The following is an 11055-nucleotide window of genomic DNA, read 5'->3' as shown; positions in this document are numbered from 1 at the left end:
TCGATCAGAAATGATAGACACAGGCACACCGTGAAGATGGACGATCTTGCGGATGTAAATCTCTGCCAACAGGCAAGAGGCCTCGTCATTCCGGTGGGTTTAGCGGTGCCTCGTTTGGAGGCAGTGGTACTTTTGGTAGAGACCATCCTTCCAGGCTATTTCATTCAGCACTCGAGACATTCCTCGGTGCTTCAGGTGGTCGTGGTAGTGCACCTCCGCTCCAGAGTTTTCAGGGTAGTTACTCAGGTCGACAGGGTCAGTTTCAGGGTCAGCAGTCACAGCAGCCGAGGTCCTATTATACTTGTGGTGATCCGAGGCACATTGCTAGATTTTGCCCTCGGGCATCAGGCAGCTCACAGCATCAGGGTTCTCATGCCATGGTCCCGGCACCGGGTGCTTCACCGCCCGCTCAGCCAGCTAGAGGTGGAGGTCAGGCCATTAGACGTGGAGGTCAGGCTGCTAGAGGTGGAGGCCAGCCAGCTAGGGCCCGTCCTAGAGATGTAGTTCAGAGTGGTGGGGCCCAGCCCCGATGCTATGCTTTTCCAGCCAGGACCGAGGCTGATTCATCTGATGTTATTATCATAGGTACTATTTCAGTTTGCAGTAGAGATGCTTCAATTCTATTTGATCTGGGTTCTACTTACTCCTATGTGTCATCCTATTTTGCTTCATATTTGGTTGTGCCTTGTCATTCTTTGAGTGCTCCTGTGTATGTGTGCTATTGTTGTAGACCGCGTTTATCGTTCGTGTATGGTTACCATTGGGAGTCTTGAGACTAGTGTAGATCTTCTACTTCTTGATATGGTAGATTTCGATGTTATCTTGAGTATGGATTGGCTGTCACCTTATCACGCTATATTGGATTGTCATGCTAAGACAGTGACCTTAGCCTTGCCGGGGTTGCCTCAATTAGAGTGGAGAGGGACTCTTGGCCATTCTACTAGTAGGGTTATCTCTTACATGAAGGCTCAGCGTATGGTCGAGAAGGGGTATCTAGCTTATTTGGCTTATCTCCGCGATTCTACTGCAGAGGTTCCTTCCATGGATTCAGTACCAGTTGTCCGTGCATTTCCAGAGGTGTTTCCTGCAAACCTGTCGGCGATGCCACCCGACAGGGATATTGACTTCTGTATTGATTTGGCTCCGGGCACTCAGCCCATTTCTATTTTGCCATACCGTATGGCCCCGCTAGAGTTGAAAGAGTTGAAGGAGCAGCTGCAAGATTTTCTTTATAAGGTCTTCATTAGACCTAGTGTCTCGCCCAGGGGTGTGCCCGTGTTGTTTGTGAAGAAGAAAGATGGATCGATCGGTAGTTGACTAGAAGAATTACCTTATTCATGACTTAGAGCTGGCAACCATTGTTCATGCGCTGAAGATTTGGAGGAACTATCTTTACGGTGTGTCGTGTGAGGTATTCACGGATCATCGGAGCTTGCAGTATTTGTTCAAACAAAAAGAACTCAATCTGAGGCAGAGGAGGTGGTTGGAGCTATTGAAGGACTATGATATCACCATCTTGTATCATCCCGGGAAGGCTAATATGGTGGCCGATGCCTTGAGTAGAAAGTCAGCGAGTATGGGCAGCCTTTCGTACATTCCAGTCGGTGAGAGACCGCTTGTATTAAATGTTCAGGCCTTGGCCAATGAGTTCATGAGATTGGATGTTTCCGAGCCTAGTCATGTTCTAGCTTGTACAGTCGCTCGGTCTTCCTTGTTTGAGCGCATCAGGGAGTGGCAGTATGATGATTTACTTGTCCTTAGGGACACAGTGCGGTAGGAGATGATGCCAAGCAGGTTACGGTAGGAGATGATGGAGTTTTGAGGATGCATGGTCCTATTTGCGTGCCTAATGTGGATGGACTTCGTGAGTTGATTCTTGAGGAGACTCACAGTTCTCGGTATTCTATTCATCCGAGCGCCGCCAAGATGTATCAGGACTTGCGGCAACATTATTGGTGGAGGAGAATGAAGAAGGACATAGTTGCATATGTAGCTCAATGTCTAAATTGTCAGCAGGTAAAGTGTGAGTACAAAGAGCTAGTGGTTTGCTTCAGAAGTTAGAGATTCTTGAGTGGAAGTGGGAGCTTATCACTATGGATTTCGTTGTTGGACTCCCACGGACTCAGAGGAAGTTCGATGCAGTTTGGGTCATTGTGGACAATCTTGACTCGCCTGGCAACATTGGCAGCCGTCTGAAAAGAAATCTCACTCCCGGTCTCCTTAGCCATCTGCAACTTGATAGGATGAGCAAGTCCCTCAATAAACCTCCTCACCCTCTCTCTCTTTCTTAGTAGGAAGAAGAAGAATAGCATGAGGGGCCAATTCCACAAAACGGGCCTCATACTGAGTAACAGTCATACTGCCCTGCTGGAGATGCTCGAACTGCCGACGATACTCCTCTCTCCATATGACAGGAAGGAACTTCTCAAAAAATATCTGAGATAACTAGTCCCAAGTAAGAGTAGGCGACCCAGATGGTCTGGTCGATAAAAAATCCTTCCACCATCTCTTGGCAAAACCCGTCATCTGAAACACAGCAAAATCGATCCCATTGGTCTCAACTATACCCATGTTCCGCAATACCTCATGGTAGCGGTCAAGATAATCCTGTGGGTCCTCAGAAGGTGCACCGCTGAAGTGAACTGGAAAGAGCTTGGTAAACTTGTTCAATCTCAATAAGCCCTCAGAAAACATAGCTGGCCCATCACCGGCCTGTGCCACAACAACTGGCTGAACTACTCCGACTGGCTGAGCTACTGGAGTCTGATACTGGGGAGCCATCTGCTCCGGAGTGTGAGTAGCAGGAGTTTGTGCTCCTGCTCTAGCCTGAGAGACGGCTGGTGCCATGGGAAATGTACCAGTCTGGGCCATACTCTCCATAAGGCCCACCAAACGGACCAAAGCGTCCTGAAGCACTGGGGTGGCGATGAACCCCTCCGGAATCTGAGCTGGTCCAACAGGTACAGTCTGGGCTGGAACCTCCTCATCAAACTCCACCCGAGGCTTAACTGCTGGTGCTGCTGCTCGATCTCTAGGATGAGCTCTGCCCCTGCCTCGGCCTCTGGCATGACCACGGCCTCTGGCATGACCTCGGCCTCGACTTCTGCCCCTCGTAGGAGCTTCCACTGGGGGCTCTGGCTGCTGCTCAACTGAAGATGCGGTACGTGTTCTCGCCATCTGCGAGAGAACAAGAGTAGAAGAGTTCAATTAGCAATGAGAGAACAAAATCGGACGACAGAGAAGAATAGAAGTGAAATTTGTTCCTAAACTGCATAGCCTCTAGAAGATAAGTACAGACGTCTCTGTACCAATTCTCCAGACTCTACTAAGCCTGCTCGTGAATGCTGAGACCTAGGCAACCTAGTGCTCGGATACCAACTTTTCACGATCCGGAATTTCCACCTTCGGGATCGTGATAGCGCCTAATATTTTACTTGCTAGGCAAGCCAACGTTAGAGGATTCTTTAAACCAATTTTTAGTCAATTTCAATGGCAGAATCAATTAAGCTAAATAGATGCTAAAACAGAAATGCGGAATAACATAAATCCCATAAAATTTGATGCAATGCGGAATAACATTAACACTCACAATATGGCACGACATCACCCTTCGTGCATTAACACTCACAATATGGCACGACATCACCCTTCGTGCATTAACACTCTTCCTTACCACATAAGATGAACAAGTAATAGCAGGGAGATATAATCAACAAGAACAAGCCTTATTTCAACAGTGGTTCCACAATACCAATCTTAACTTTGGAATCAATACTCAACTATCACAAAAGCCCGTAAACACGATAAGAACGATCAATTTAGTAAGTAACTAGTCTAAGCATGGATAACAAGATCAAAGTAAGCAATAAACTACAAGGAACAAGTCCCACCCGCATGCTTTATCCCAAAAATAATGCATAAGTACTCGTCACCTTACATATACGTTGTACCCAACATCTAAACATGTAGCAAATACATAATTAAGTCTTAATCCCTCAAGTTAAGATTAACCACGATACTTACCTCGCTCCAAAGGTCTACTCAAAGCTCAATCACAGCTTTGCCTTTCAAACAAGCCTTCGAACCAATAGAATCTAACAAATTACCAACCATACAATTCAAATTAAGCCTTAGGAACTACCCACTATTGCAAAGAATTCAATTTAGGTCATTATTGAAAAAGTCAACAAAGTCAACTCCTAGGTTTGCTTGGTCCAAACCCGAAATTCAGACCAAAACCCGTTTACCCATTTACCCCCGATCCCTGTTATGTAAATTGTTTTGGAATCTGACCTCAATTCGAGGTCTAAATCCCCATTTTACAAAAATCTCTAATTCTACCCAAACCCCCAATTTCTACCATGAAAATACAAGATTTTAGGTTGAAATCTTAGGAAATGTAATGAAAGATTAAAAGAAAATAGGTTAGAATCACTTACCAATGATTTGGGGAAGAAGAGTTCTTTGAAAAATCGCCTCTAGGGTTTCTAAGTTTGAAAATTTGAGAGAATGAACAAAAATCCCGTTTACTCAACTATTTGGTCAGTTGCAGATGTCGCATTTGTGACTGGGGTTCGCAAATGCGAGCCCCGCAAATGCGAAGAAATAGTCGCAAATGTGAAGTTCCTTCCATTCCTGCTATCATCGCATTTGCGATGATTTGTTCGCAAATGCGAACATTGACCTTCCGTAAATGCGACCATTTGATCGCAATTGCGATCACTGTACCCCCTGTCCCACTTCGCAAATGCGAACATGAGGTGCCCTAGATACTTTTTGCAAATACGATGAGTTGCTCGAAAATGTGAACCCATCAGAGGTTGCAAATGCGAAGCCTGACCTCGCAATTGCGAGGTCTGAGTCCTGCACTAAAAACTGAAGCACACCAGCAATGTTCTAAGTCAAATTCTACTTCGTAGCCTATCCAAAACTCACCCGACCCCTCGGGCTCCAAACCAAACATGCACACAAGTCTAAGAACATCATACGAACTTGCTCGCACGATCAAATTGCCAAAATAACACCTAGAACTACGAATTGGATACCAAATCAAATAAAATTTTCAAGAAAACTTTGAAACTTCTATTTTCACAACCGGGCGTCCGAATCACATCAAACCAACTCTGTTTCTCACCAAATTTGACAGACAAGTCATAAATATAGTATTGGACCTATACCGGATTCTGAAACCAAAATATGGACCGGATATCCAAAAAGTCAAATATTGGTCAAACATTTCAAAGTCATTAAGCCTTTAACTTTCAAATTACAACAAAGTGTGATAACTCGAGTTAGGGACTTCCGAATTCGATTCCGGGCATACGCCCAAGTCCCAAATCACGATATGGACCTATCAGGACCGTCCGAATCTGGGTCCGTTTGCTCAAAATGTTGACCAAAGTTATCTCAAATGAATTTTAAGGCAAATATTTTATATTTTCTCAGTTTTTAACATAAAAGCTTTTCGGAAAAATACCCGGACTATGCACGTAAATCGAGGAGGCTAAAATGAGGTATTTAAAGCTTTAAAGCGTAGAATTAGGTTCTAAAATATAAGATGACCTATCAGGTAATCACATTATCCAATACTATAATCCATAAATATTTTTGTATATCTCGACAATCTTTTTTCTTTTTAATATTCTCTCCATTTAAATTTAAATGAAACACTTTTCTTATTAGCCCGTTCCAAACAGAATGACACATTTCTATATTTGAAAATAATTTAACTATAAACTTTTTATTTACCTAGTTTAACCCTAATGAAAAGCTTTTATAGACACACAAATATCATGGTCCCATAAAGTTTTGCCCCTTTGTAACAATTTAGTCAGTCGTTTTGTACATTTGAACCCTGTTCTCCTATTTGATATTTCCTCTATGATTGTTTGATATTTTGTCACTTGCGGGGATGGTTAGTTTGGCTTTGGAAAAGTTTTGTAGTGAATTAGAACACTTAGTTTTATTTTTGAAAGCTTAAGTTGTAAGAGTTGACCAAGGTTTGATTTTTGTATAGACAACCTCAGATTAGTGATTTGATGGTTCCAATAGGTTCGTGTGATAATTTTGGACTTAGACGTATGTCTGTATTTGGTTTTGGAGGTTACTATGGTGTTTTGGATCTAATTGTCAAAATTTAGAAATTAAAGGTTTGGAAAATTCATAAGTTTGATCGGGAGTTGACTTTTAGGATATCGGGTTCGTATTGTTGTTTTGGAAGTTAAAATAGGTTCATTTTGTCATTTGGGACTTCTGCGCAAAGTTTGTTGTAATCCAGATTAGTTTGGCTTGAATCAGACGCATAGTATGAAGTTGGAAGTTCTTGAACTTAAGAGAAGTTCTTGAATCAGACGCTTAGTATGTTATTATATGTGTTTGGAGGCTCCGGTTTAATTATTGATAGTTTTTATGGACTTGTTGGTGTGATTTGACGGGGTCCCCGATAGCTCGGATGAGTTTCGGACCATCCGGAGTATAGTTGGAATTGCAAAAATTTTCTGGTATCGCGAAGCAGGTCTTGCGATTGCGGGGAAGGATTTGGGGTCAAGAGGGTTTTTCTCTTTGCGTTTATGAGCTGAAGGTCACGTTCTCGTATAGCTGTAGCTTTTGGTGTTTGCATTTACACCCTGGGAGTCGTGTTCATGTAGAGGGAGGCCGGCAGAGAGCTGGCTAGAGCATGGTCTTTGCGATCACGGGAGGGGTCTCATGTTCGCATAGGCCAGGGGCAGTTTTACGTCGTGTTCACGATGGTTTTTTCTAGGCTATTGCATTTTTGTGCTTAGCGAACGCGAAGCAAAGTCCACGTTAGTGAAGGATAGTGCTGGGCAGACTATATGAAGTTCTAATTTTGGGGTTTTAGCATTCTTTAATATTTTTGAACCCTACACTTAGAGAGGGGCGATTTTTGAAGGAGACTTTCATACAAGACTTGGGGTAAATGATTTCTACACATTTTTGAAATTATTTCAAGAATCTACAGGATTATTAACAACCTAAAATATGGAATTTGAGGGAAATTTGGAGGGTTTTCCCTACAACTTAAGAGAGTGAAAATTGAGGATTTGGAGGTCGATTTGGACTTGATTTTGGAATCTAATCATATATTTGAACTCATGGTGTTATTGGTAATCGAGATCTATCCCTTTACTTGGATTTTGACCATGTATGCTTGGGTTGACTTTTGTTAACTTTTTGGAAACTATGTAAAGATTGAAGCTTTATTGTTTGGAGTTAATTTGTATGACTTTATTTGATGTCATTGAGTTATTTTTGGCTAGATTCGAGTCATTCGGATGATGATTTGCGAGGGAAGGCATTTTTAGAGTATTGTTTTGGCTTGTTTGAGGCAAGTATTTTGCCTAACCTTGGTTTGAGGAACTAGTTGCTTGAATTGTTGATGATGGCTATGTGCCAAGGGTGAGAGACATGTGTGGATGTGCATATATGTGTGCACCGGGTTTTTATCCATGCTTGGGGTAGTACTTATGCTATGTTATGCCTTGAATTGAATACTAAGCTTCTTGCTATTATGCTTCATATGTTTGTACCCCTTCGTGAGCTACTGAAATAATATTAGAGATCATGTGTAGGTTAATCTCCCGTTCAAACATGATAAATGCTATTTTGTGGCGTAATCGCCTAATCTAAGCTATGGTAGCACACTTCGCACATACATATATCTTAACATGTCACTTTTATCAGTCCATGAGTATGTGACTTGATATTCATTATTCCTGTTGTATATGCTTTCTATGTGATATGGATGATATTGGTAGCACGTGAGTGGTCCTTGTGGTTTGAGGTATGATAGCACGTGAGTGGTCTGTGCAGTTGTTATATTATGGCACATGAGTTGTCCGTGCAGGGTATGGATAAGGATCCATCCCCTAGGGTCATCGTCTTATATTTATTTCTTGATGACGTATACATGGTACGAGCAAAAATTAATTAGTGTTTAGGTTTTGCATCTCTTCTCTATTTGCAAATACCATGGGTGTATACATGATTTTATCGCATATATTCTCTATATGCTAGTTTTGGAATGTATACATGCCTCTTTATGCATATCTTCTCTATATGCTGTTTTGACTGGAAGGTGAAGTCCCTGATACATATCTTCTCTATATGTTAATCTGTGTACATTGACTTGGTTCTTAATGCATATCATCTCTATATGTAAGTGTTGATGATCCTTTGATGATAAATGCATATATTATCGATATGCTGAGTTGTTAAACTATTATAAGACTTGGCACATCTTCTCTATGTGCATTGATTTGGTTATACATATGTTTCATGATTGATTTGGTACAATTGTTGTGTACTTGTATAATTATGTGAGTATCATTGCCAATTCTTGCCAATACTACCTCGTCGGGGTTAGTCATAGTACTTACAGTGTACATGGGATCTGTTGTACTCATACTATACTCTGTATTTAATTGTGCAAATTCAGGAGTTTGATCTAGTCGAGCTTTGTGAGCAGAGCTGCTTGTTGAGTTTGGACACCGAGGTAGAGCTGCTTTCTGATCGCAGTCCTTAACATCTCTTTTTATGTTTATTTACTATTGTCATTATTTCAGACATTATTTCTGTATTTTAGACTTGTATTCATATTGTAGAGCTCATGACCCAGTGTTACCAGTTCTGGAGAGTTGTATTATGATTTGATATTATTTATAGTTATTGGCATTTTTGACTATCTATTCTTTTTTCGATATTATTTTATGACTGGCTTGTCTAGAAAGTGGGTTAGGCACCATTACGATTGGTGGTGGTTTTGGGTTATGACAACTTGGTATCGGAGCCTTAGATTGCGTAGATATCAAGAGTCATGGGCAAGTCTAGTAGAGTCTTGTGGATCGGTATAGAGACGCCTGTACTTATCTTCGAGATACTACAGTGGTTTTAGGAAACATTTCTCTTTCGTTCATTCTCTGTCGTGTGGATTTGTTTATCCTGAAGTTTGAATCTTTGTTCTTCTGTCTCTTAAGGATGGTGAGGATACGATCTTATGGTACGACCAAGCAGGAAACAAGTTCCCCCTCTTAGAGTCTTGAGAGGTTGGGGCTGAGGTAGAGGCTAAGGTGGGGCACACCCCGCAGCTAGAGTCCTTACGAGGACAGCCACTATGGAGCCACCAGTTGCTCCTATTGAGGAGCATATCCTAGATTATGTTGAGTCGGTGGGACTAGCTCAGCCCCCGGAGGGACCCTTTGCTACACTTGGTCTTCAAGAGACTTTGGCTTAGATCCTGAGCATGTATATTTGTTTGGCTCAGGCTAGCATGATCCCTATTGCTGCAACTACCTCACAGGCTGGGCGAGGAGCCTAGACTCTCACCGCACATTAACTGGAGCAGCTGGCTCATGGTTATCAGACAACGGGAGTTCTGTGTGTGCAGCCAGTCGCTTTGGTTTAGCTCGAGATTACACCATCCTTGACTGTTTAGGAGTAGAAGAGGCTAGAGAGATTTCAGAGACTCTATCATCCTCATTTTAGTGCAGAGCTTACAGAGGATACACATGACATTCTTGATCAATGTCATTGGATTCTTCGCACATAGGTTCTAATGGACTCCAATAGGGTTGAGTTTACTACTTTCCAGCTGACAAGGCTAGCCTACAGGTGGTGGGTGGCCTATGTTTCGAGCGGGCTAGCTGGCGCAACAGCACTTACTTGGTCTCAGTTCTCACTTATCTTCTTGGAGATGTTCATACCCCAACTCGCAGAAATGAGTTGCGTAGTAAGTTTGAGCATCTATATTAGGATGGCTTGACTATGACTCAGTAGGAGATAAGGTTCACAGAGTTAACTAGTCATGTAGTGTTTTTTTCTCTGCTGAGAGGGAGAGAGTCAGGAGGTTCACTAAGGGCCTCAACTATGGTATCCGATATGGTATGGCCCGAGAGATCGAGACTGATGCTAGCTTTTGCCAGGCTATTGAGATTGCCAAGTGCTTAGAGCGTGTTTGCAGGCAGGAGCGAGAGGAGCGGGAGGCCTCCTGATTTGGGTTGTTTTGGTGGAGCCTCTTTTGGAGGCCAGTCACATCACATTAGAGGCTATCCTTTCATGCCCACTCAGGCAGCTCGTAGGATTTCTCGTGCTACTTTAGTCAGCCACGGTTCATACAGTGCTCGTCCAGGCCAGTCATCTTTCAATGCATTGCCAGCACCGAGTTCATATCGTGTGCTATCTGCTCAGGGTTCTATAGGTGGATATTCGGGTTCTTAGGGTTAGTTGCAGAGTCAGTAACCTCGTCATTGGAGGGGATGTATTGAGTGTGAGGACTTGAGTCATATAAAGAGAGATTTACCCAGGCTTTTGAGTAGTGTACCAAAGTACGACTCACAGTCCATGGTTTTAGTGCCAGCAACTACACCACCCACACAACTAGCTAGGGCTAGAGCTCAGCCTGTTCAGGACTGTCCTAGAGTGGGAGGTCAGTCGGGTAGAGGACAAGACAATTTCTATGCATTCCTTGCCAGATCAGAGGTAGTTACTTCAGATGCCGTGATCACAAATATTGTTTCAGTGTGACACATGGATTCTTCAGTGTTATTTGACCCTGGTTCCACTTATTCTTATGTATCATTATATTTTTCTCATTGCTTGGATTTGCTTCGTGGTTCTCTTGATATTCCTATTTATGTGTCTACACATGTTGGCGATTCTATTCTGGTAGATTGTATGTATCAGTCTTGTGTGGTTACCATTGGTGTTTATGAGCCTAAGGTTGATCTTTTATTTCTCAATATGGTTGATTTTGAGGTGATTTTAGGTATGGATTATCTATCTCTGTACCATGCTATTCTTGACTATCATGCTAAGTCTGTGACATTTGCGATGCCAGGGTTGTGGAGGTTAGAGTGGAAGGGTTCTGTTCATCACACTCCTAGTAGAGTGGTTTCTTTTCTGAAGGCTTAACTGATGGTTGAGAAGGGGTGTTTCGTGTATCTTGCATTTGTGAAAGATGTTAGTGCTGATACTCCTACTGTGAGTCAGTTCCAATAGTGAGGTTGTTTTTAGATGTGTTTCCTACAAACTTACCACGTA

This window comes from Nicotiana tabacum, chromosome 2 (genome assembly GCF_000715075.1).
Source record: "Nicotiana tabacum cultivar K326 chromosome 2, ASM71507v2, whole genome shotgun sequence".
Classification (NCBI taxonomy): Eukaryota; Viridiplantae; Streptophyta; class Magnoliopsida; order Solanales; family Solanaceae; genus Nicotiana; species Nicotiana tabacum.
Note: the sequence above shows the minus strand (reverse complement) of the source record.